The sequence below is a fragment of the Lepidochelys kempii genome, chromosome 3 (genome assembly GCF_965140265.1).
Source record: "Lepidochelys kempii isolate rLepKem1 chromosome 3, rLepKem1.hap2, whole genome shotgun sequence".
In the NCBI taxonomy this organism is placed as follows: Eukaryota; Metazoa; Chordata; order Testudines; family Cheloniidae; genus Lepidochelys; species Lepidochelys kempii.
This window is the reverse complement of record NC_133258.1, coordinates 162,543,514-162,568,615: the sequence shown is the minus strand read 5'-3', so window position 1 is coordinate 162,568,615 and position 25,102 is coordinate 162,543,514.

Below are 25,102 nucleotides of genomic sequence, written 5' to 3'. Positions count from 1 at the left end.
CTCTCTGCTCTAGCTCTTCACTGGATACAGAGACCATTTTGATGTCTCTCTCCTGATATTCCAAGCTTCCCGGGCAATTGGCTTTAGCTACTTATGACATTGTCTCTCCCTCCCCTGCCATGATCTCCCATGAGAAGTGTATTCCCACAGGACAACTAAACTGTCTACCATTATAGGGAGACTTGTGAGAGCAGAAGACAGGACGTTCTTAGGAGCTGGATCTGGAGTATGGAGCTGTACCTGGTCTATACTTAAAACTTATACCCGGATAGCTATGTTGGTCAGGTGTGAAAAAACACCGCACTACCACCAGCAACACAGCTCTGCTTACCAAACCACCAGTTTCAGAGTAACAGCCATGTTAGTCTGTATTCGCAAAAAGAAAAGGAGTACTTGTGGCACCTTAGAGACTAACCAATTTATTTGAGCATGAGCTTTCGTGAGCTACAGCTCACTTCATTGGATGCATACTGTGGAAACTGCAGAAGACATTATATACACAGAGACCATGAAACAATACCTCCTCCCACCCCACTCTCCTGCTGGTAATAGCTTATCTAAAGTGATCACTCTCCTTACAATGTGTATGATAATCAAGTTTGGCCATTTCCAGCACAAATCCAGGTTTTCTCTTTCAGAGTAACAGCCGTAGCTATGCTGACAAGAGAGTGCATTGGGAAGGTGTCTTTTCCTACACTGGCAGTAGAATTCCTTCTGTTGGCGTATGCTGAGATAGCTCTGCTGACATACAATCTGTAGTGTAGATGTAGGCTCACTCCTACAAAAAAATTAAGAGTAACCATGGAACGAACCACCTTCAGAAGGTAAAATTAAAGGCTGGTCTACACAAGAAAATTAAGTGACCCAGCTACGTTGCTCAGGGGTGTGAAAAATCCATGCCCCAAGTGACCTAGTTAAGCTGCCCTAACTCCATATATAGACAGCACTAGGTCAATGGAAGAATTCTTCTGTTGCTCTGGCTACCGCCTCTCAGGGAGATGGATTTACTACAGACAAGAGACCCCCTCCCGTCACTGTAATAAGTGTCTACAGTGCCACTGTAGCATTTTAAGTGTAGACATAGCCTAATTTCTTTGATTTAGCTTTCGCTCAGTAAGTTCTTCCCACTCTAGTCAAAACATCCAGTCACTCAAAACATAAACAGGCAAACAAACAAAAATATAAACTGGTAACTATTATTCTACAGGCTGGGGTGAAGAGATATACTGCTATTGGTATTTGTTTTTAAATACTTTGGAGGCACACTGATACTATAGCCAGGGACTCAAATAAGAACTTGGATAAATGGACAGAGTTCCAGGAATTGAACCTCTATGGTTTCCTGGCCTCTCTGTGAGTTTTTACTATACAGAGAATGATATATCCTGAAAAGCTCTATTTTATTAGGGCTGGTTGAAATTGCCATAGAAACTGTTTTTGATGGGAAATTGGGGTTCAACTAAATACATTTTCTTGTGAAAAGTGTCCGCTATCCACAGAAAATTTTGACTTTTAGTTGAAAATCCAAACACCAAAAAATGATAGGTTGGTTTTTTTTTCCAAAAATTGGGAAAAAATTGATTTGGAAATGCTGCCATGGTGCCTCAAAGGAATTGTAGTACAGGTGTCTCATGCCCCATTCTCCTCTTGGACCAGGTTCCCCTGCTGAACTAAATCTTCCATGATGCATTGCAAGAGGGAAACCATAGGCATCATGGGAGGTTTTACATAGCCACCTTTCTGACACAAACCACACTCTAGAGAGTTATAGGTAATTAAGTTGATCAGTCTCCGATCACAATTGCAGTCTGTCCAGTACTTCTCTTTGGGCGGCACAATTCTTGATTAAATGGTCAGTCAGATTCAAAATGGGTTGTAGAAAATAATGGTGATGGCCACATAGGTATGACTAAGCCATGGTTCCAGTCGGTAACTCAATGCCTTTTCAAAAAAACTGCACCTTGCTTTCTCAGTGAATTATTCTGAAAGTTCTTGTGGGTGATAATCATTTCTGTAGGGATCTGAGGAAGAAGAGGGGAAGAATTACCTGAAGATTTAGAAAGTAAAAGTGATTCAGGGTTGGTTAAGTTTTTAGATGAAGGTTTGAATTGGTAATTTTATTGGTTTTTAATAATAATATTTATTGGATTTTAATAATAATAATATTGTATTTTATTATTTGTCCATTCATCACTCCATCATCATGGTAAATGCATACCTTTAGTGCTCAAAGTTTTTAAGCAAGGAAATGAAAATGAAGACTCTTACTAATGATACTTCTTGGGTAAGCAATAAAAACTTTGGGTGAAATCCTGGCTCCATTGAAGTCAGTGGGAGATTTGTTACTGACTTCAATGGAGCCAGGATTTCACCCATTGCTGTTGGTCTTTGACTTAAAAAAAGAGTCCCCTCAAACTATATGAAAAATACCCATATGGCTTCCTTTGAGGATGCATGTTGCCTGAGTGCAGGGCAAAGAAGACTTAATCACCACTGATACACCTTTATTTCTGTTTGCTGTATGGGTAAGTATTAATGTGAGATACAATTCAAATATCTAGCACACTGCATGCTGCTGCGTAGATTTAGTAGTATAATAAAATGAAGACACCTTTGCAGGGAGATAGACTGGATGATTTGATGGGTCATACCTATACCTACCTTAAATGATCCTATGATGCACAAATGTCATTTTCCATCCACATATGTCCAATGATAGAATGTGGCTCTTGAGTCACGTCCTCGTGCTTAAACAAGGTTTTACTATTATTAGTCCCATAGATCCCATTCAGCTAAGGGAGAGTGAGCTGGATTCCATTCTATTTACACATATTCACTATTATGATGATGGTGAAAGAGGCAGCAATGATATAATTTGATTTTCAGAAATAAGGGAAGTTGCTCCAGTATTGCTAAGCACAGAATTTAACGTCATATCTTGAATCATAGTGGCACTTCTGACATTACTGTTGGCAAACTCCATCTTCCTAAAAAAAGTGACACAATTTGGAAGACTGATAGTAGGATGCCAATAGTAACCAGTTCCCATCATGCTTTAGTCATTGGAAGAAAAACTTTATAACTAATTTTTTCTACAAAACACCTTATAATATGGTAGGTATCAGTAATTAAATGCAGGTGCAAAATACCAGGCATAACTAATTATTCACCTATTCAGGCCCCAATTCAGCAAGATACTTGAGCCTGTGCTTAACTTTAATCACACAAGTAGTCCCATAGGCCTCAATAGAACTACTCGTGCTTAAAGTTAATAAGCACTTATTCTACTTTGATGTTTCAGGCTTCAGAAGCCTGACTATGAACCAGTCTGACACCGAGCTGAAAGAGACCACTCATGCAGTCAGGTTCGACTCAAAGTAAGAATGTCAGAATCTGGCCTTACGTGGGTTGTATACATAAGTGCAATTGCTAGTATAATTCGCTTTTGTCTCCAGAAGCAATGTTCAGGTTCAAATCAGAGCTGTCATATCTCATAGTTGAACAGAATGTGTTATTTTTTAAAAAACATTTTAAGTTATTTTAATGGTTATTTCCAACTTAAAGCAAAATATAAAGTTACCAGCAACCTCTTATCTACTGCCACAAAGGGATATTTTTTTCACCTTCCAATACCAATTCTTGCCCTGTAGCTACGGTAGCATTTTGGCTAAACCTTCTGCATCTGTATTTAATAATGATGTTAATGGTCTGTGCAGAGCAACTGGAGTGAGGCTTTTCCAGGTTTTATGAGGATGGCAGTAATTGCTAACAATGTTGATTCAGGAAGATTTTATAATTTAAGATAATAATTGGGCATATCTAGGAAGGGTTCCCATAACAAATAAATGTGTTAATACAAATGAATATGAATCCTGTTAGACCTGGGACTTTAATTCCCCTGCAGCTGTTCTGAAACACTAAATAACGCATCCTTCATAAAATCATTTTCTGGTGATGATCTTTTTCCTGGACTTTGTTAAGGTTGCTGCATAACCCCTGAGATGTGCTTATTGTTGGAATGACACAAAGCTGTGTAGACTTTACAGGAATTGTCCTTGCAGCGTCTTCCTTGCATACAAACCACACCACTATCCTGCGACTCTTAGTTCCTTGATTGTACACTTCGTTCTGATCTGGGCATTAAGTATTCTGCTGGCCTGGTGCTAAGGAGGTATTTGAGCTGTATTAGTCATATAGTCTCTTTCCAATTTCCGGAGAGCATGACAGGACTTTCTAAATCTGTCTAAGCCTCAAAACCTTTCTGTGAGGTCTTATTTGCAACCAGAAGTACATGAAGCTGACAGCGTAGGTTGATATAACTTATGTCACTCAGAGGTGTGAATAAGCCCCCCTCCCAAGTGACGTAAGTTACACCAACCTAAGCACTGGTGTGGACAGTGCCATGTTGATGGGAGAGCTTCTCCTGCCAACATTGCTACCACTTCTCATTGGGGGTGGGGTAATTGAGACGACGGGAGAGCTTTCTCCGGTCAGCTTAGAGCGTCTCCCATCTGCACTTGCAGTGCTACAGTGCAGCTGTGCCTCTGTAAGCCCTCTCATGTAGCCATAGCCATGGCCTTCTCTTGGGAACACTGATGTAAATCGGACATACTCCACTGACAGTGGTAAACTCGATGTAGTTACTCTAGTTTTACACCAGGGTAAATGAGAACAGAATGTGGCCTGTGCCAACCTTCTATACAGTACTCTTAATTCACCTTTTGTGATGTCAAATTAGGTCTTAACTTTTTCCCCAAAGTTGTCCTAAGAATGTTTGGCTGATTTCAGGTATACAGGTGTAAATCAGAAGTAATTCCAGCCACTGACTATAATTATGCCAGTGGAAGTGAGAGCAGAATCTGACCAGCTGTCTCCTAAAGCAAGTCAGAAATTGGATTATCAGCAGAAGCAGCAGGATTTTCAGAGTCAGGCTATGATGTGGCTTTTTTTAAAGTGGGCCATATGTTCACAGTGTGTTCTGGTATCTTTCTCACATCTGCATACATGTTGCACAATAAGAATGAGTGAATATTATACAAATGAAGTTACACGGATACCTGACAACTGACTTAAGATCATGGGAGTGATTAAACCACTAGACGTGAGCAAGGCATTGGTTGATATGATGATACAATTTTTTGGTTCAGTTGTTGAACCGAAAAACCAGGAAAAGCATTTGTTTGTTTGAACCAAAATTGAATTTTTTTTCTTTTTCTCACTGAAATGAAAAACAAACAAACAAACCAAAAGACAAAGGTTGAACTAAACATTTTGTTCAACCCAAAACAACTTTTGTTGTTTTTTTTATTTTGTTTGGGGAGGGAGTTGTTTTGTTATTGTTTTTTAAAATTAAAAGTCGCTAAATTTCAAAATGAAACATTTTGAAATGAAAAGTCAAAACATTTAATTTGAAAATGTGGAACTGAAACGCTGCAACTTTTTGAATATTTATTTTCACCAAAACTATTGGCCAAAGACGACCCAAATTTGCAAATAGTTTTAGTTGACCCAAAACTGCATTTGTTGGCAAATAAATTATTCATCAGAAAAATTTCACCCAGCTCTATTCACCACTTTTTGGCATGAGAGTGTGAAATGCCCCCCTCTGCAAGAGTGAGAATTCTCCCATACAGGTGGGCAGTTTTGGTGTTTGGACTGCTAGTTGGTGCTAGACATTGCTCACTGAGGCTGGGACGGTCTTACATCATGTATCCCCTCTCTTGGAGTGAGGTACCTAAACCACTTCTTGTGAGAAACAATTACATGCCTGCCTCAGTCCATGCTAAATGGCCAGAGAAGGAGATGCTGCCACCTCCCTCATAACTTCTACCTGGTTGATGGAGCACTCACTAGGGATGTGGGAATCCCTGGTTCAGTCCTACGCTCTGCCTTGTGCAGGGAGGGGATTTAAATAGGAATCTCCCACCTCTCCGATGAGTGCATTAACCAGTGGGCTATGAGATAGTCTGATATGGGTTTCTCTCAATCTCTCCTGTTGAAGCTGTTCCATTTTGGATAAATTGTTAGTCATCGGAGTGGGGCACTGGACCCTTTGTCTCCCATGGGGGTACCTAAATGACCAGGATAGAGAGTCGTTTTCTTGCTCTGGCCTAATGACTCTAAGTATTTATACCAAGTGGAACAGCTTCAACAGGAGAGAGAGAGAGACTCACCCTGTGGAAAAAATAATATATGTTCATGTAATTAACAACTTTATCATAATGCATCCATTATGGATAATGTTCATCCATAATGCACAGGCAATCTGAATTCTGGCATTTCCTAACTTTTGAATGCTTGACTTTACAACCTTAATAATGTTCTTTTAATGTAGTACTTTGGGATGTGATTTCCCAATTTTTAAAAAACACCAAAAACAGACATTTCATTATGTGGGCCCACACTGATGCCCAATTTGGGTCACCAGCAGGTTTGGGATCCACAACGCAGACCTCTACCACTTGAGCTAATGGAGTAGCCAATAGCACTAGAAGGCTGTTGTTATCTATATGGACCAGCCACTAATGAGCAATGAGACACATACTTTGTCATTGGGTTTCACAGATATAGGCATGAAAGAGGAATGTGGGGACTCAGGACTCCTTTCCTCCCTCCATTCCAGGTTTGGGATGTGAGGGCGTGTGCTCTAGTGATTATAAACACTTCTGTTCCCAACCTGTCTCTGTTCCTCTCTGCTCCCATCCACCCCCTGACACTTCCTTTTCAGTAGCTAAAATGTTTCTAAAGGAATATATAGGCTTTTATTGTTATTTATTAATAAAAGATTGGGCAAGTATTGCTAGAACATTGGCTACTGGATGTAGGTGCTATATAGTTTACTGTCTTTCTCACTGCTGGTTCCTCTTTCTTCATTGGTAAATGATCTGAAATGCTTAGGGATAACTTGGGACCAGCTAACCTACAGAAATGAAAATGGAAACAAACATGTTGAAGTCTAGGGCCAAGGGAGAACTTTAGCACACTCATCTTCTATCTGCTGTTATTGATCTTTTGTAGTATGGGAATCAGGCCGTGAATATGACTTATGAAGGTGGCAAACATTTTGAACTTTATTATATTGGCCTGAGATTCAGCTTTCATTGGAACTGAAAGGGCAATTGTTCTGGGGATATGTGTGATTCAAGGCAATTTGTTCACAAAGTGAAGGAAAGGCGAGTGGTAGAAACAAAAGAGGAAACTGAGGAGAAAAAGAAACAAACAAACACCTAAGCCAAAACACCGCTGTTTATTTTGGATAACGTTCAAGTCTTCCACATACTTTAAGTGTATTATAATACCATAGAAGCCTATGGGGAATGTCCTCATGTTCATTTCTATCAGTAAGAATTCCTCTAATAGAACAAGAGACTATATATCCCAATATATGTCTTCTTAATTATTTGTAAATTGTGTTAAATCTCTCATCTTATGAAAATTCAGGATAAAGGGTCTGAGCCAACGCCCATAAAGGAGCTGATTTCAATGGGCTTTGGATCAGACACAAAAATATAGGGCTTCATATTTGTGGCCATATTATGCCGCGTAGGAGAGCCTTTGGGACACCATCATTAAACTTGTGTTCTGTTTTGCACTTAAAGAGGAAGTCCATCTTGTTTTTTGACAGGGACAAAAAAGAGTAGATCTGTCCCAATTTTTCAGGACATAATCTCTGAGTATAGCATGGATTTTTCTTGGGAGTTTAAAGAAAATTGTCTCATTCATTTGAGTTCTAAAGTTCACATTCGGAGTCTCATGATTTTTGGGGGGGCCTCTAATGTAAACTACAAACTGTAGAAAGTTTTTTTAAAATGTACATAGTGGGCATTTGATGGGCTTGCTGGGGCTGTGTAATTTTGTTATTTAACAGAAAGAATTTAAAACAATTCCTGTTATTGGCCATAAATGAATCCTTATGCACCACAGCTAACCAGCAGAGAACAAGGCTTATGATGACTAGGGTCCTCTGAAGGAATGGCTGCTGGTTCAGCAAAGTCTGGGAGCTCTATGAAACTTCAGGAAAGCTCTTGCACTAGCTAAACGGTCTCACAGAACATTAGAAAAGCATCAAAATAGAACAAAAGCAACCAGAGGTGCCAACTTTCGTCGGTGACAGTGGGCGCTTGCGCCCCCCCGACCCCAGCCCTGACTCAACCCCCTCCCTGCCCCGATTGGACCCCTCCCCAAATCCATGCCCTGGCCCCGCCTCTTCCCCCAGTGCGCTGCATTCCTCCTCCTTCTCCCTCCTTCCCAGCGCTTGCGCCGCGAAACAGCTGTTTCGCGGCGCAAGCATTGGGAGGGAGCGGGGAGAAGCAGGACCCAGCGGCCGCTATGGAGAGGAGGTGAAGGTGAGCTGTGGTGGGGAGCTGCTGGTGGGTGCAGACCACCCACCAATATTTCCCCGTGGGTGCTCCAGCCCTTGCACCCATGGAGTCAGCGCCTATGAAAGCAACGGTGTCAATGATCCTGTTCTTCATGAAACTGCACAGCAGCTCAGGAGCTCCTACTCTTAGTGAAGAAAATGACTACCAGTGTCAAAGATCCTGTTCTTCATCAAACTGTTAAGCCAGTTTAGGAGCAGAGTGAACTAACAGGGTCTGTGACAAGGCAACTGCTACGTTGATAAATAGTAGGATTTTTGTGAACACACCCAGCTGGTAGAGAAGCAGCTCTCATCCTTTGTGAAGGGAACCACTGCTGTGTCCAAGGTCCCTTCTTAATGGGTTAGCATTATGTGTAATACTGCATTCCTCATGTGCAATGATGAGTTAATGAAGAACATGAAAAAGTTTCATTTTCACAAAGGAAAGCAAAAAGTGTTGGTTTAGCAAAATGTTGATTACTTTAGGGGAGCAGTACAATATTGCCTCTTCTCATATGCCCTCAGTAAAATGCCCTCCATCCAAATCTGGGGCCTATCCCAGCAGAGGAGAAGTGGGTTTTTCAAGCCCAGCAGCATTAAAGTTGTGTTGTAGAGGAAAAACTTCGATAAAGGAGTGGCTGCTTCCAGAAAGAAAAGAATCTTGATGAAAGTGGACACTTTCACAACAGGATTTTTCACAACTGGACACTTTCACAACAGGATTTTTGTGAAAAACGCCATTGCTGTGTTAGAGGCTTTCTTAAGTTAGAATAATTAGGGGAAATGAATACACACAGACACTGCTGAAGTTGTGTGCATAAGACACCTAACCCCAAACCACCAAAGGCAGTGAAAAGTTAATTTTGGATTGTGGATTTCGTTTTCATGTATATATTTTGTTCCTGACATAAATTGTGGATTAATCCATGTAAATTACAAGAAATATGGATTTCATACCAGCTGGTATCTGAGCACACAAGGAATCTTATCCTCTGTATTATCTGGAAAAACAATCACAGAAATGTAGGACTAGAAGGAACCGTCAGAGGTCATCTTGTCCATCCCTCTGTGCTGTAGCAGGATTACACATCTGTGCTTGTATTGCCAAAAAGTAAAGAAAAACAAAAGCAAAAAACCCAAGGGAATCGCCTCTTTTCTTCTTTAAATATTCTCCTGTCTTTTCTCTGTCTCCTTTCCTACTTCTCTTTACTTTGTTTTCTTTTCCCAGGTCTTCTCTAGCCTTGTGTGGCCTCCTCACTTTATTTTCTGTCATCTCTTCTGGATCTTACCTCTCTTTTCCAGGTCTCCTTCCCTCAACACAATAGCAGGTTGTAAACTCTATGGCAGCGGTTCTCAAACTGTGAGTCAGGACCCCAGTGTGGGTTGCGACCCCATTTTAATGGGGTTGCCAGGGCTGGCGTTAGACTTGCTGGGGCCCAGAGCTGAAGCCTGAGCCTCACTGCCCAGGGCCAAAGCTGAAGCTCAGGTTACTGCCAGCCCCCATCTCCCCGCCCCCCCTCCCCCACTTGGGGCTCAGGGGTGGCGGGGATCAGGCAGACTCAGGCTTCTGGGGTCATGTAGTAATTTTTGTTGTCAGAAGGGGGTTGTGGTGCAACATAATTTGAGAACCCCTGCTCTACGGTTAAGTGACATGACAGAGTCCATATCACACTGCAAAACAGTCCTGCGCAGGGCTGGATTGAGATAGAGGCTTGGGCCCCGGCTCCTGAAGTGATGTCATCACCTCAGACTCTCAGCTTTCATTTGGAAAAAAAAGCTTCTGGCCTCCATGGTTGTAAAGAAAAGCTTGGAAATGGGAATTGAGCGTCACTGATGCAGTAATGTCTGCGTGAGTCTACAGACAGCCTGAAATAATAGCTCTGGGAAGTATGAACTGCCCCTTGCATCTCAATGGGAATGTTTGTCATGCTGTCTGGAGTGCCTACCTCAGGGCAGACTGTCAATGTGAACTACTGGATCACTATGACAGTCTTAGCATGGAGTCACAGACATTCCCCTTAGACTCTTCAGTCTATCTTGCCATTCAGGCAAACTGGACTTAGTAGGGATAAATGATCACTTACACTGAAAATCACACAATGTTCAGGTTACATCCAGTCCCAAGAGACCAGTCACTTACCCCAGATCATTTGGTACCCTAGATCTTACACCACAGACAACTCTTGTAGCCAATCCTGAAATTAACTATTTAACAGTTTAGTAACTAGGAAAGAGAAATAAGAGAATTATTTAAAGGTTAAAGTAAGTGAACATATGTACAAATTAGTTGCAATCTAAATCCTAAGAGTGACAGAGTTGTAATGATCTGTCAATTCAAAGTGTCTTTCAGGGCGGACCCAGGAGATAACCTTTGGGGATCTCTGGCTTCAGTTTAGTGTCTCTTGCCCTGAGAGAGTTCAAACAACAAAGAGATGGAAAATGTTCCTGTGTCTTTGCTTTATTTCCTTCATTCAGCCTTCAAATCCATAGGATGAGCTTCCTTGCATATAGTATTTCCAAGGTGTGATAGGGCCATTAACCAATCCTTTGTATTGCCATGTTCTTTGATGGTCCATTTGATTTTGATAGTTCTTCTGGACTGGTGGGGATGGGGAAACACTCTTCCCATTTGGGTTCACAAGTTTGGAGCAAACATTTTAAAAGTTATACAGCAAAACGTACATATTTCCTTATAGCATGGAGTAAAGACATTACAAATAAGATCAATGCATGCAGCAACTTACAAACATTCTATAGAGTCTAAATAATGAATACATTCTAGGAAGACTAACACCTATTTTGAGCAACACTAACACAAAAGTGGAGTGGTTTGGTCCCCAGTCTGAGTTTGTCAGTTCTTAGCTAATGCCTGCAGCCTGCCAGCATCAGTGTTAACTCCAAGACCCACCGCTCTTGGGCAGATGGGGTGGGGTTGTCAACACTCCACTCCACAGACTCCGTGTGTATGGCAGAAACAAAAGAGTGCAATGGGCCAGCCCATCCACCCAAGCAGATCCACCCCAGTTGCAGAGATAAGTATAGGTGGGGGACCCAGACTGCTTCCACCCCTGCCTCACTGGGGATGGGAGAGAGGATCCTTTTTAATGGGAGTGCTCCTGAATTCCTCACTGGTGCTAAGATTTCATATAGCAGCATCTGCGAATAATGCTTTTATGACAGAGTGCAGGGAGTGAGTAGGTGAATCTGCACTCTGATCACTTGGGGGCTAATTAGTGCCCCAAGAGAAGCTGATCGGGGTAATGATCTAATCAGGCTACTGGGCTGGGTGGAATAAACATTCAATGGTCCCATCAGCCCAGGGCTGATAAAAGAGGCACAGGAAGGACATGAAAGAAGGAGGGTGGAAAAGGGAGAGAGGAACAGGGCTAGCTGAGCCTACAGAGGCTCAGAGTAGGGAGACCTCTGTTATCCTAAGGTCCTGCCAAGAGGGCCTAAACCTCGGCAAAGATTATAACTAGGAGGGTGGGAGCACGGGGGACTGTGGTGATACTGGTGAAGGGAAACAGAAATAAAATATCACTAAGAGCACACCAGTTGGAGTCTGTGTGGGTTCTGCAGGGAAGAGGATGGGGGAGGAGGGAGGCCCTTGTTACCGCTTTCTATCATGTCTTATTGATTAGGAGACTCCATCCCATCCTGATGTACCGTCACCTGCCTTAATTATTCATACCTTCGTCTCCTCTCACGCGGACTACTGCAATGCGATATACCTGGGCATGAAGCCTTTAGTACGTAGGAAATTCCGGCTTGTACAGAATGCTGCAGTGCATTTCCTCAGCACCTTTGGCTACACGAACACAGACCTGTCCTCAGATCCCTACACTTGCTTCCTACAGAACATTAAGTCACGCTCCTTAGCTTCCAGGCACTCAAAGCCCTGGGCCCAGGGTGTCTAAAATATTGATTAAAGCTCTGGGCTGATGACTGTTGATAACTTTGCTCCTCCAGCACAGGGACCCTCTCTGCAATGACGGTAAAGCTCATCTGTACAGCTGACAGAGCAGTCACTCAATGCACTGCTGGAAGGTGCTCAGATACTACAATGACAAGTGTGGTACAAGAACCTATATAGAAGGGAGGAGGCCCTGTTGCCATTCCTCGAAGGAGAGAAAGGGACTCCATTTTGCTGCTGCTATCCCTGCCTCTTTGGGAGAGAAGCAGGGGAGAGCCCTACCACCACCACTCCAAGTGGGGGCAAGGGCCATGCCATCGTGACAGAGCCATGGTGTGGTATGGCTAAGTCCCCAGGCTGATTTAATTCAGCCCTGGTACAGCTGTGTCATACTTACAGGTTTATAGAACTATTCCTTGGTGTTCTCTGTTTGAGCAAACAGGGCCAATAGTTTACTTTAAGACAAAAAATAACACACACTAAAAATAACAAAAACAGGCCCCCGTCATCCTAACATAAACTACAGTAAGAAAGGGTGAGTTAATGATGGAGATTCAGCTTGAAACGCTGAATTTTTCAGAATTTAAATCAAACCCTCACCATCACTTTTGCGTATTTTATTGTTCACGACCATTACCATGTACGGTACATTGGCCATGGCTGCCCATTTCTTGCAGCTGCCACCTATTCTATTGTCCGTTGCTTTGCAGACAGCATTTGAGAGTTTCCTGGAGATGTCAGGCCCACTGCACACACAGATCAAAACTGCATTTCTCATCAGTCATGGCCTTGCCTCAGGCCTGTGGACACAGAATGTCCACTTGGGCCTAAGCAGTTGTGCGGCCACTGCTGACACAGTGATAAAAAAGAAAGGCGACCATTGCTCTGTCTGAGATTGCAAGGGTTATGTGGGGTGGCTCCAGCTTTCCTCACACCACAATCTGTACCCAGGAAAAATCGTGGCCCGTGTGAGAAGTGACAACAACCGTCCCTTGCCATAAGGTGTGGGATCAGATTGGCTGGCAGTGCTGATATTTCTAGACGTTGGGGTGCTCTCAAAGATGTGACATGTTAGTTCAATTGGCAGTGGGGAGGTTCAGCTCTATCAGTCTTTTATAACCCATCAGATGACACAGACTGAAGCTTTTGACGTATTTCCTATAAAAAGTGCACAGACCGCCAACCCAAAGGAAGGGGTAGTCGAGAGTGCATGAACATTGGGTGGCAGAATACATAATACTTGCCATACTAGAGCAGAGTATTTGTCCAGCCAGTGTCCCTCTTCTGGCAGTGGCCTCCTCCCTGATGTTTCAGAGGTGAAGGATGCTAAATAAATGCTAAGCATCTTTATTCTCCCATAACAGACTTCACCAACTGGTCAGTGCTTCTTACTGGCAGATTCATCCATTTTGAGCCCTGCAGATGATCCCCTTAAGCCCTAACACAAGGGTTGATGTCTCCTGTGAAACTTGGGCATAGCTTTCTACCTACTGTTGCTGTTTGGTTTATAAAATTCTACGAAAGTATCTGGGCCAAATCTTGTTCCTGCTGAAGCCAATTGCAATGCTCCAGCTTCAGTAGGGCAGGGTTTGTCTCTGCCTGTTAATTCTTGTAACAGTGAATGAGCCTGCAAGTCTTCTCACGCAGCTCAGCCAATGGCCTTTTAGCTTCAAGTGCAGCACATTGTAGTGGTTCTGTCTCGGACCCCCGCTGAGCTGCAATGATATTGCCAGTGGTCCATGAGGGCCTAGGTGGGTAAGGACTAGTTGCAGAATTGACCCCCCACATCCCTTATACCACCCCACAATAAGGCTCCAGCTCTGTATAGGGATCAAACCCTGTGAACTCCTATGCCTGAATGGAGTCCCACAGAATTCCACACAGGTCTAAGGGTATGGACAAGTTGATCCTTTTTGCAGGATCAGGACCTAATGCTTCATTATTGGTATTTACCTCCTTCCATTATTTATAGCGAATTATCGTAGGTATCATGCAAACAATTCTGGGTGTAGCACTTACTGTCAGAAGTAGTCCCATTGAATTCATCAGCAGGACCATTGGCAATAGAAGCTGTAAGCCCAGTTAATGTTTGCACTTACTTGGCACTTAACCAAGGGGTACATACTTAGCTCTTTTAATCTTTCCTCATAAATCAATCTCTCCAACCCCATAATATCATCTGTTGCTCTCTTCTGAACTCCCTCCAATTTATCGATTTCTTTCTGATATTGAGGTGCCCAAACTGAATTTGCTATCTCGGTTGCAACACACATGATGGCGGAGCAGGGGCGGGAGGAATGATAGAACACTGTTTATGCAGAGCAAAGCATAAAACAATAGAAGTAGAAAATTAGCAGAAACTAAAAAGTCTCATTTATAAAATACATAGTGTAATAACTAGTTAAAAACTCAAACTATTAACATCGTTCAAAAGGTAACGTTTGTAGGCCTATCTACTGCTATTTCTAAGGCAACCAACAGCATGATGGATTTTTAAGAACAGGTTAGACAAACACTTGACAGGATGGTCTAGTTGTTGTTTTGTCCTGCCTTGAGTGCAGGGGACTGGACTAGATGACCTACTGAGGTCCCTTCCAGTCCTGTACTTCTATGATTCTATGATATTTGAGCTTTACCATCTTAAAATCAATCTTCCAGTCTGCGATCAGTAACACCCACATGTTGCATCTTTTCTGAAACTAGATCCTGCTGAAAATCTGCTCTGGTGGATCCATAACCCACACTGAGTCCCATTTAGGTCAATGAGGAGCCGCACTGGGGCAGGGGTTCACCCCATGTTCAAGGTGTGGGATTAGGACCATAGCATGTAAACTTTTCAAGCAGAGACCATATCTTCACAAGTGTTTGCATAGCACATATGGGACTCCAATACCTACAGAGCCCTCTGGCTACCACTATCATAGTAACAATTATTAATAATAACAAGCCTTAGTGTGTTTTGTTTAGGGCACATTTTAGGAGAAAGTTACTCGAGAACCTTTTTAAATTTGACATGTTTTAATTGGTACTCTTTATGTCCCTCCTCTTGCAAAGCCAAGTCGCCATAGTTCCTGTATTCTATGGGCTGCATTATGCAGGAGGTCAGCCTAGAGTACATGATCCTAACAGTTCCCTCTGGCCTTAACTCTGTGAATTGATATGCTGGTCTTGGAGTGACTAAAAGTACTAATAAACTAATGTGACCCTGTCAAAATGATGTAGGAATAGTGTCAGCTCAATCATGAACCACCAGAATAAAAGCAAATGCCTATTACTATTAAAAGGAAGGGATCCCAATCCTTGTGCCAAACAAAGGCCCCATTTCTAGTCTGCCAGATATTGTATATTAAAACTGTTACTGGTCCAGGACTAAAATTTATCCATCCTAATTCTGAGACCAGTGTAGTTTGGGGATGTGAGGAGGATAGTTCTCATTTGGGAAGAAATTTTTGTGACAGGTTCCTTTTATTAAATAGGGCAGATGTTTGAAAGCCTTTAAGATATTTGAAATGTCATAATATACCATTTAAATATTTAGGGCCAGATCCTCAGTGCATCAGAGCTGTGCTTGCTGCACTGAAAGTGTGTGTGAGAGCATATATGGCTTTCTGCCACTCTTCACACCACCTCCTCAACCCTGTTTCAGTCCCCAGCCCAAGCTGGAGAAGCCTCAGGACTGCTCTAGTTAGTGTCAGTAACACAGCTCCCCAAGGGGCTATTCTGCCAGCCCAGCATAGCCAGAGTACAGTGTGTTCTGGCCACGGTTCCTCCCTGTCCTCTGCAATGTGGGGGAGCAGGCAGGAGAAAGAGGGAAAGACTTGGCTACACCGGTTCTATGGTACCCCTTTATAAAGGGAATCCTCCGCTGGCTGTTTAGGCCAGCTTTCTAGTTCCTTTGCGATGCTGGAGTGGGACAAAGGAACTGGAGTGGAGCTAGAGATCTGCCCAATATCCCCGTATCTGTTCCTTTTCTGATTTACTTTTCTATAACACTGAGCTCTATTTTCTTTTTCCAGGATATTTCTGATGTAGGTTGGAAAAAAACCCTATTCAAAATAGTACATGGACACATCATGACTAAAATGGTACATCTTTATATTTTGAAGAGGATGCAATAAATGTTTTATTCATCTTTTTATAGTTGATTCTCTGAGTGAACAGCAAACAGAATAATAATGTCAATTTCTCATTCTTTCCCATGCAATGGATGTCTTTTAAACTGAAGTGAGCCTAACACAGGGCTAAATTCATCTCTAGTGTAACTCCACAGACTACCATGGATTTACACCAAAGAGGACTTTGGCCCATTATGTTTTTGCATAGTGAATATGGAAATTAGCATGCAGTGCACTATGGCATGTTAGTATTATATTTATTGCATTTGTGGCATAGCAGCCTCTTGAAAATGTAAGTACGCTGTGACCCTGAAGTCACATTTCCCAATAATCTGCTGTATAAGATAAACGGTTTCCTGGCTACATTGGCTTGTTTTGCAATTAAGAAATATAATATTAATTAAAAAAATACCCTACTATTTTAGTAGCTATCTGGAAGGTATAACATGCAGAGGTCATGACACAAAAATAGTCTGATGCAAAACTGCAAATCAGTTTAGAGGGCCAGATCCTCAGCCAGTGTAAATTGCCACAGCTTTATTGATGTCAGTGGAGCTGCACCAACATACATCAGCTCAGGATCTGGCCCAGAAACCTGACTCACCCTTTACATTCTGTATGGTTTGAATAACTAGAACTATTAATATGCTTTCAAGTATCTCAGCTAACTTCTGTCTTGTTACTGGGGCCTGAAAGAATGTAGGAAACTGTGTTTAAGCCTTCTAGGGTACATCTACAATGGAAAAATTGGGACCCAGGATTCTCCCTGGGTGCAGCTACACTCCTCATTGCAACAATGGAGGCCATAGTGTAGACAGGGGGCAGGCATTTTCACCAATATAACTTCCACCATAGCTAGCACTGATGGGGGTTGTATAGGTGGTGAATAATGATTTTGAATTTTTGCAGTGTAGATGCACCTATATTGCTTAGATTAAGACATGCTCCTTGTCTCAGTGGCTCTGTCTACATTAGGAAAACTGGGACCCAAAATTTACTACCATGGCAGCTTCAGCAGTGGTAGCACCAGTGAAGGTTCCAATGTACTCAGGGATCAAGTCTTTTTTACTACTGTGTCATAGGATCCTGATGCAGTGGGTAGTGGTTTCTGATATGTTCACAGCATACACACAGAGAAATCAGATTAAAAACAAATACTTTTGCTGGAAGGTTGCAATGTAACACTATATTTTCTTAGAATTCAGAATCACACACAAGAATCCCAAAATGGAGAGAGACAAAACAGGCTACTCCCTAAAACAGAGCCACTGTTCAACCCATCTTACTCTAGGCTGGATGTCTGACTGCTGGTAGGCCCAGATCACACAGTTTACTAAAGATCTCACTAGCCTGCACGCACGGTCACAGATCCCCTCCCACTCTTGAAGCTCTCCTAGCTGGAATTAAAATATAGTCCTTACACCATTGTTTTATTCAGAGAACATGCAGAACCCACAGAACCAGAAGAAAAACCCACACAGAAAACCCACACAGAGTCCTTTGACTATGATAGCTTTGCTTAAGCTTCCCTTAGCTGCTGTCTTTGGGATACCCTCAAGAGGGTTTTTCTAATGCAGAGGGTGTCGTGGCATAGTTATTACATTCTCAGGCTGCAATAACTTTCTGTTGTTGTCAGTACATCGCACTGGTCCTGACTGAGCTCTTTCTGAGAGTGGGGTGGCTCCTTTCCCTTCCTCCCCTCCACACTGGAAATAATGGGAGAATGACTGGGCTCTGTGTTTCTAGATGGAGATGCTAGGCTGCTAGTAAGGGGGCATTTTGATTTAATCAGAATGATGGTGAGTTTCGTGTTCTTAGCATCAACCCCTGCTGCTTAATCAGGAATGGTGCACAATTCAGCTTCCTGGATCAAATTGACATGGGACTTGTATAAAGACAGGGAAAGTCAGATAAATTGGTTGAATTAAGAAAGCAATATTAGATCACCAATGACCACAATATTTTTACTTTAACCTTTCTAGTAAAAGGCAAACAGCAAATACCATGGTAAAGTCAAATACTATGGTACAGTAAATGTTAATTGTCTTATTCCTTGCAGTGTACAGGGAAACCTAAGGCTTTTGTGACAGTGAAATTTAAACACTGATCCCCAGCTGCCAAGTATTTCAGGAATGGGCTAGATTATTTCACCATGGACCAGATTGTCTGAACCTGCAAGATCTGAATCTTTCCCCACAGCTAGATGGGAGCTGTATGGGGCTGGAATGCCTGCCTTTAGATGAAGGTACCCCAAAACAAAGAATAAAAAATATTGTCTGATATGGGAACAAGAGAGCAGCAATTCTAAGCTGATCACTCTACTGATCACTATCACAGGGTTGGTATTTCTCAGGAGCCTAAAGTATTGATTTTTTTTTTTGAGCCACTGAACACAACACTTTAAATGTGTCTGTTTTTGTAACTCAGAACGGATTCCTGAAGAAATTCACAAGGTCTGTGGGGATCGGAGTACTAAGTGGAAGCATACGCTTCCTGCACAGGAGATACTGACTAGGAAAAGTGCCTAAACTGAGAGATTCAGATCTGCAGGACTATGGAAGTTTTAAAACAATGCCTGATCCTAGTATCATCATCACGGCAAAGCCAAAAGGGTCATGACCTCCTTGCTGATGGAGCTCCAGCTGGACCTTTTGGGATACTGAAATGGTCCTTTTGCAAGGTTTCATTGGTCATTTTTGCCTCAGCGGCAGAAAAACTCCTGGCTATTTTAGCTACCAGACTATTGCAGCTGGTCAGCTTCAGTATAAACTCCCTCAGGACACAAATATACTGACCCCATAGATCCTAGATCTTAAATGTCATCAATGTGGAAAAAGAGGCCTGGGGATCGACAGTGTAGCTGCCACAAAGGGTGCAATTGCATGGGCTGGAAGAGCTGTTCTCGGTACCATAAAAAGGTATTCTGCTATGACAAGTAACTCCCCATTTTTTTCTCTCTCTTGCCTGGTCCTTCAAAACATCTTGGCAAATCTTGTCAACCTTGATGAATTCTGTGTGAGAGGCTGTAACTCCCATGGTAAGGTGAGGATGCTTAATGGAAAGGTTTTATGCAAGGTGGAATATATCTCCTTGATGCATGACAGTAGCCATCTCACTAATGTAGGCTTTGAGCCTGGGAGTCCAAGTATAATTTGTTCAAATCAAATAAAATGTATTAGTCTTGCCAACATTCACATTGCTCAATATCAACCAGATCATGTAATCTAGCCCTCTCTCATTTACTAGAACGTTTCTTGTTTCAAGGCGGCCATGGAAATGAGATGCTACTTTTAACACAAAGAACACAGGACAGAAATAATATGATTACCAATATCGCACAGCTTATGGCAGAGTAGCCTGTGAGCAAGGTCTGCAGGTTTTTAGGAGGAAAAGGAAAGTTGCCGCCTGGAATGTAATTCAAAAGAATTTTATTAAGGAATCAAACTCTAGCTCCATACAAACCTGTATTAGTCCTATAAAGACAGGTTTCAGAGTAACAGCCGTGTTAGTCTGTATTCGCAAAAAGAAAAGGAGGACTTGTGGCACCTTAGAGACTAACCAATTTATTAGAGCATAAGCTTTCGTGAGCTACAGCTCACTTCCTCAGATGCATATCGTGGAAACTGCAGCAGGCTTTATATATACACAGAGAATATGAAACAATACCTATTCCCACCCCACTGTCCTGCTGGTAATAGCTTATCTAAAGTGATTTCCAGCACAAATCCAGGTTTTCTCACCCTCCACCCCCCCCACACAAATTCACTCTCCTGCTGGTGATAGCCCATCCAAAGTGACAACTCTTTACACAATGTGCATGACAATCAAGCTGGGCTATTTCCTGCATAAATCCAGGTTCTCACATCCCCCCCACCCCCATACACACACAAACTCACTCTCCTGCTGGTAATAGCTCATCCAAACTGACCACTCTTCAAGTTAAAATCCAAGTTAAACCAGAACATCTGGGGGGGGGGGTAGGAAAAAACAAGAGGAAACAGGCTACCTTGCATAATGACTTAGCCACTCCAAGTCTCTATTTAAGCCTAAATTAATAGTATCCAATTTGCAAATGAATTCCAATTCAGCAGTTTCTCGCTGGAGTCTGGATTTGAAGTTTTTTTGTTTTAAGATAGCGACCTTCATGTCTGTGATCGCGTGACCAGAGAGATTGAAGTGTTCTCCGACTGGTTTATGAATGTTATAATTCTTGACATCTGATTTGTGTCCATTTATTCTTTTACGTAGAGACTGTCCAGTTTGACCAATGTACATGGCAGAGGGGCATTGCTGGCACATGATGGCATATATCACATTGGTGGATGTGCAGGTGAACGAGCCTCTGATAGTGTGGCTGATGTTATTAGGCCCTGTGATGGTGTCCCCTGAATAGATATGTGGGCACAGTTGGCAACGGGCTTTGTTGCAAGGATAAGTTCCTGGGTTAGTGGTTCTGTTGTGTGGTATGTGGTTGTTGGTGAGTATTTGCTTCAGGTTGCGGGGCTGTCTGTAGGCAAGGACTGGCCTGTCTCCCAAGATTTGTGAGAGTGTTGGGTCATCCTTTAGGATAGGTTGTAGATCCTTAATAATGCGTTGGAGGGGTTTTAGTTGGGGGCTGAAGGTGACGGCTAGTGGCGTTCTGTTATTTTCTTTGTTAGGCCTGTCCTGTAGTAGGTAACTTCTGGGAACTCTTCTGGCTCTATCAATCTGTTTCTTTACTTCTGCAGGTGGGTATTGTAGTTGTAAGAAAGCTTGACAGAGATCTTGTAGGTGTTTGTCTCTGTCTGAGGGGTTGGAGCAAATGCGGTTGTATCGCAGAGCTTGGCTGTAGACGATGGATCGTGTGGTGTGGTCAGGGTGAAAGCTGGAGGCATGCAGGTAGGAATAGCGGTCAGTAGGTTTCCGGTATAGGGTGGTGTTTATGTGACCATTGTTTATTAGCACTGTAGTGTCCAGGAAGTGGATCTCTTGTGTGGACTGGACCAGGCTGAGGTTGGTGGTGGGATGGAAATTGTTGAAATCATGGTGGAATTCCTCAAGGGCTTCTTTTCCATGGGTCCAGATGATGAAGATGTCATCAATATAGCGCAAGTAGAGTAGGGGCTTTAGGGGACGAGAGCTGAGGAAGCGTTGTTCTAAATCAGATTCTTGACATCTGATTTGTGTCCATTTATTCTTTTACGTAGAGACTGTCCAGTTTGACCAATGTACATGGCAGAGGCGCATTGCTGGCACATGATGGCATATATCACATTGGTGGATGTGCAGGTGAACGAGCCTCTGATAGTGTGGCTGATGTTATTAGGCCCTGTGATGGTGTCCCCTGAATAGATATGTGGGCACAGTTGGCAACGGGCTTTGTTGCAAGGATAAGTTCCTGGGTTAGTGGTTCTGTTGTGTGGTATGTGGTTGTTGGTGAGTATGTCAGAATAAATACAGATGTCAGAATAAATACAACCGCATTTGCTCCAACCCCTCAGACAGAGACAAACACCTACAAGATCTCTGTCAAGCTTTCTTACAACTACAATACCCACCTGCAGAAGTAAAGAAACAGATTGATAGAGCCAGAAGAGTTCCCAGAAGTTACCTACTACAGGACAGGCCTAACAAAGAAAATAACAGAACGCCACTAGCCGTCACCTTCAGCCCCCAACTAAAACCCCTCCAACGCATTATTAAGGATCTACAACCTATCCTAAAGGATGACCCAACACTCTCACAAATCTTGGGAGACAGGCCAGTCCTTGCCTACAGACAGCCCCACAACCTGAAGCAAATACTCACCAACAACCACATACCACACAACAGAACCACTAACCCAGGAACTTATCCTTGCAACAAAGCCCGTTGCCAACTGTGCCCACATATCTATTCAGGGGACACCATCACAGGGCCTAATAACATCAGCCACACTATCAGAGGCTCGTTCACCTGCACATCCACCAATGTGATATATGCCATCATGTGCCAGCAATGCCCCTCTGCCATGTACATTGGTCAAACTGGACAGTCTCTACGTAAAAGAATAAATGGACACAAATCAGATGTCAAGAATTATAACATTCATAAACCAGTCGGAGAACACTTCAATCTCTCTGGTCACGCGATCACAGACATGAAGGTCGCTATCTTAAAACAAAAAAACTTCAAATCCAGACTCCAGCGAGAAACTGCTGAATTGGAATTCATTTGCAAATTGGATACTATTAATTTAGGCTTAAATAGAGACTTGGAGTGGCTAAGTCATTATGCAAGGTAGCCTGTTTCCTCTTGTTTTTTCCTACCCCCCCCCCCAGATGTTCTGGTTTAACTTGGATTTTAACTTGAAGAGTGGTCAGTTTGGATGAGCTATTACCAGCAGGAGAGTGAGTTTGTGTGTGTATGGGGGTGGGGGGGATGTGAGAACCTGGATTTATGCAGGAAATAGCCCAGCTTGATTGTCATGCACATTGTGTAAAGAGTTGTCACTTTGGATGGGCTATCACCAGCAGGAGAGTGAATTTGTGGGGGGGGGGGGTGGAGGGTGAGAAAACCTGGATTTGTGCTGGAAATCACTTTAGATAAGCTATTACCAGCAGGACAGTGGGGTGGGAATAGGTATTGTTTCATATTCTCTGTGTATATATAAAGCCTGCTGCAGTTTCCACGATATGCATCTGAGGAAGTGAGCTGTAGCTCACGAAAGCTTATGCTCTAATAAATTGGTTAGTCTCTAAGGTGCCACAAGTCCTCCTTTTCTTTTAGTCCTATAAAGGATCTCAAATACTTGTAGGGTGGGAGTAGCTTTTGCTATGTCTTTTACGGAGGAATATTTCCTTTAGAGAAAGACATACTGTAGTGAATCTGACCTGGAGGCGTTATTAAAACTAGGGCTGTCCAGCGATTACGAAAATTAATTGTGATTAATTGTGCGATTAAGCATGCTGTTACACAACAACAGAATAGCATTTATTTTAATATTTTTGGATGTTTTGTACATTTTCAAATATATTTATTTCAATTACAACGCAGAATACAATATGTACAGTGCTAACTATATTTATTTTTGATTACAAATATTTGCACTGTAAAAAACAAAAGAAATAATATTTTGCAATTCCCCCATTACAAGTACTGTAGTGCAATCTCTTTATCATGAAAGTTGAACTTACAAATGTAGAATTATGGAATTATGTACAAAAAAACTGCATTCAAAAATAAAACAATGTAAAAGTTTAGTACCTACAAGTCCACTCAGTTCTACTTCTTGTTCAGCCAATCGCTCAGACAAACAAGTTTGTTTACATTTGCAGGAGATAATGCTGCCCGCTTCTTGGTTACAATGTCACCTGAAAGTGTGAATAAGTGTTCGCATGGCATTATCGTATCCAGTGTTGCAAGATATTTATGTGCCAGATGTGCTAAAGATTCATGTGTCCACGCTTCAACCACCATTCCAGAGGACATGGGTCCATGCTGATGATGGGTTCTGCTCGATAACGATCCAAAACAGTGCAGACCAATGCATGTTCATTTTTATCATATAAATCAGATGCCACCAGCAGAAGATTGATTTTCTTTTTTGGTGATTCAGGTTCTGTATTTTCCGCATCGGAGTGATGCTCTTTTAAGACATCTGAAAGCATGCTCCCCACCTCGTCCCTCTCAGATTTTGGGAGGCACTTCAGATTCTTAAACCTTGGGTCCAGTGCTGTAGCTATCTTTAGAAATCTCTTTTCATTTTGTCAGATCTGCTGTGAAAGTGTTCGTAAAATGAACAACATGTGCTGGGTCATCATCTGAGACTGCTAGAACATTAAATATATAGCAGAATGCGGGTAAAACACAGCAGGAGGCATACAATTCTCCCCCAAGGAGTTCAGTCACAAATTTAATTAACGCATTATTTTTTTAATGAGCATCATCAGCATGGAAGCATGTCCTCTGAAATGGTGGCCAAAGCATGAAGGGGCATATGAATGTTTAGCATATCTGGCATGTAAATACCTTGCAGTGCCAGCTACAAAAGTGCCATCCAAGCATCTGTGCTCACTTTCAGGTGACATTGTAAATAAGAAGAGGACAGCATTATCTCCTGTAAATGTAAACAAACTTGTTTGTATTAGCAGTTGGCTGAACAAAAAGTAGGACTGAGTGGACTTGTAGGCTCTGAAGTTTTACACTGTTTTTGTTTTTGAATGCAGTTATGTAACAAAAATTATCTACATTTGTAAGTTGTGCTTTCACAATAAAGAGATTGCACTACAGTACTTGTAAGAGTGCAATTGAAAAATACTATTTCTTTTTATCATTTTTACAGTACAAATATTTGTAATAAAAATAATAATATAAAATGAGCACTGTACACTTTGTATTCTGTGTTGTAATTGAAGTCAATATATTTGAAAATGTAGGACACCCAAAAATATTTAATAAATTTCAATTGGGATTCTATTGTTTAACAGTGCAATTAAAACTGCGATTTTTTTTGTGATTAATTTTTTGAGTTAATCGTGTGAGTTAACTGTGATTAATCAACAGCCCTAATTAAAACATATTTTAGATATTTAAAGCTGGATGAGCTATTTGAATGCACCAGTTTATTCAACAAATCTATCACTTTTCTTTGTTTCTGGATTGTTCAGTAACAGCTCACTGTTTTGGCAGATTTGTTCCCTCTTCGTAATTTTTCAAAAAACATTCAATTAAATGGGTGTGCTTGGTAACATTTTG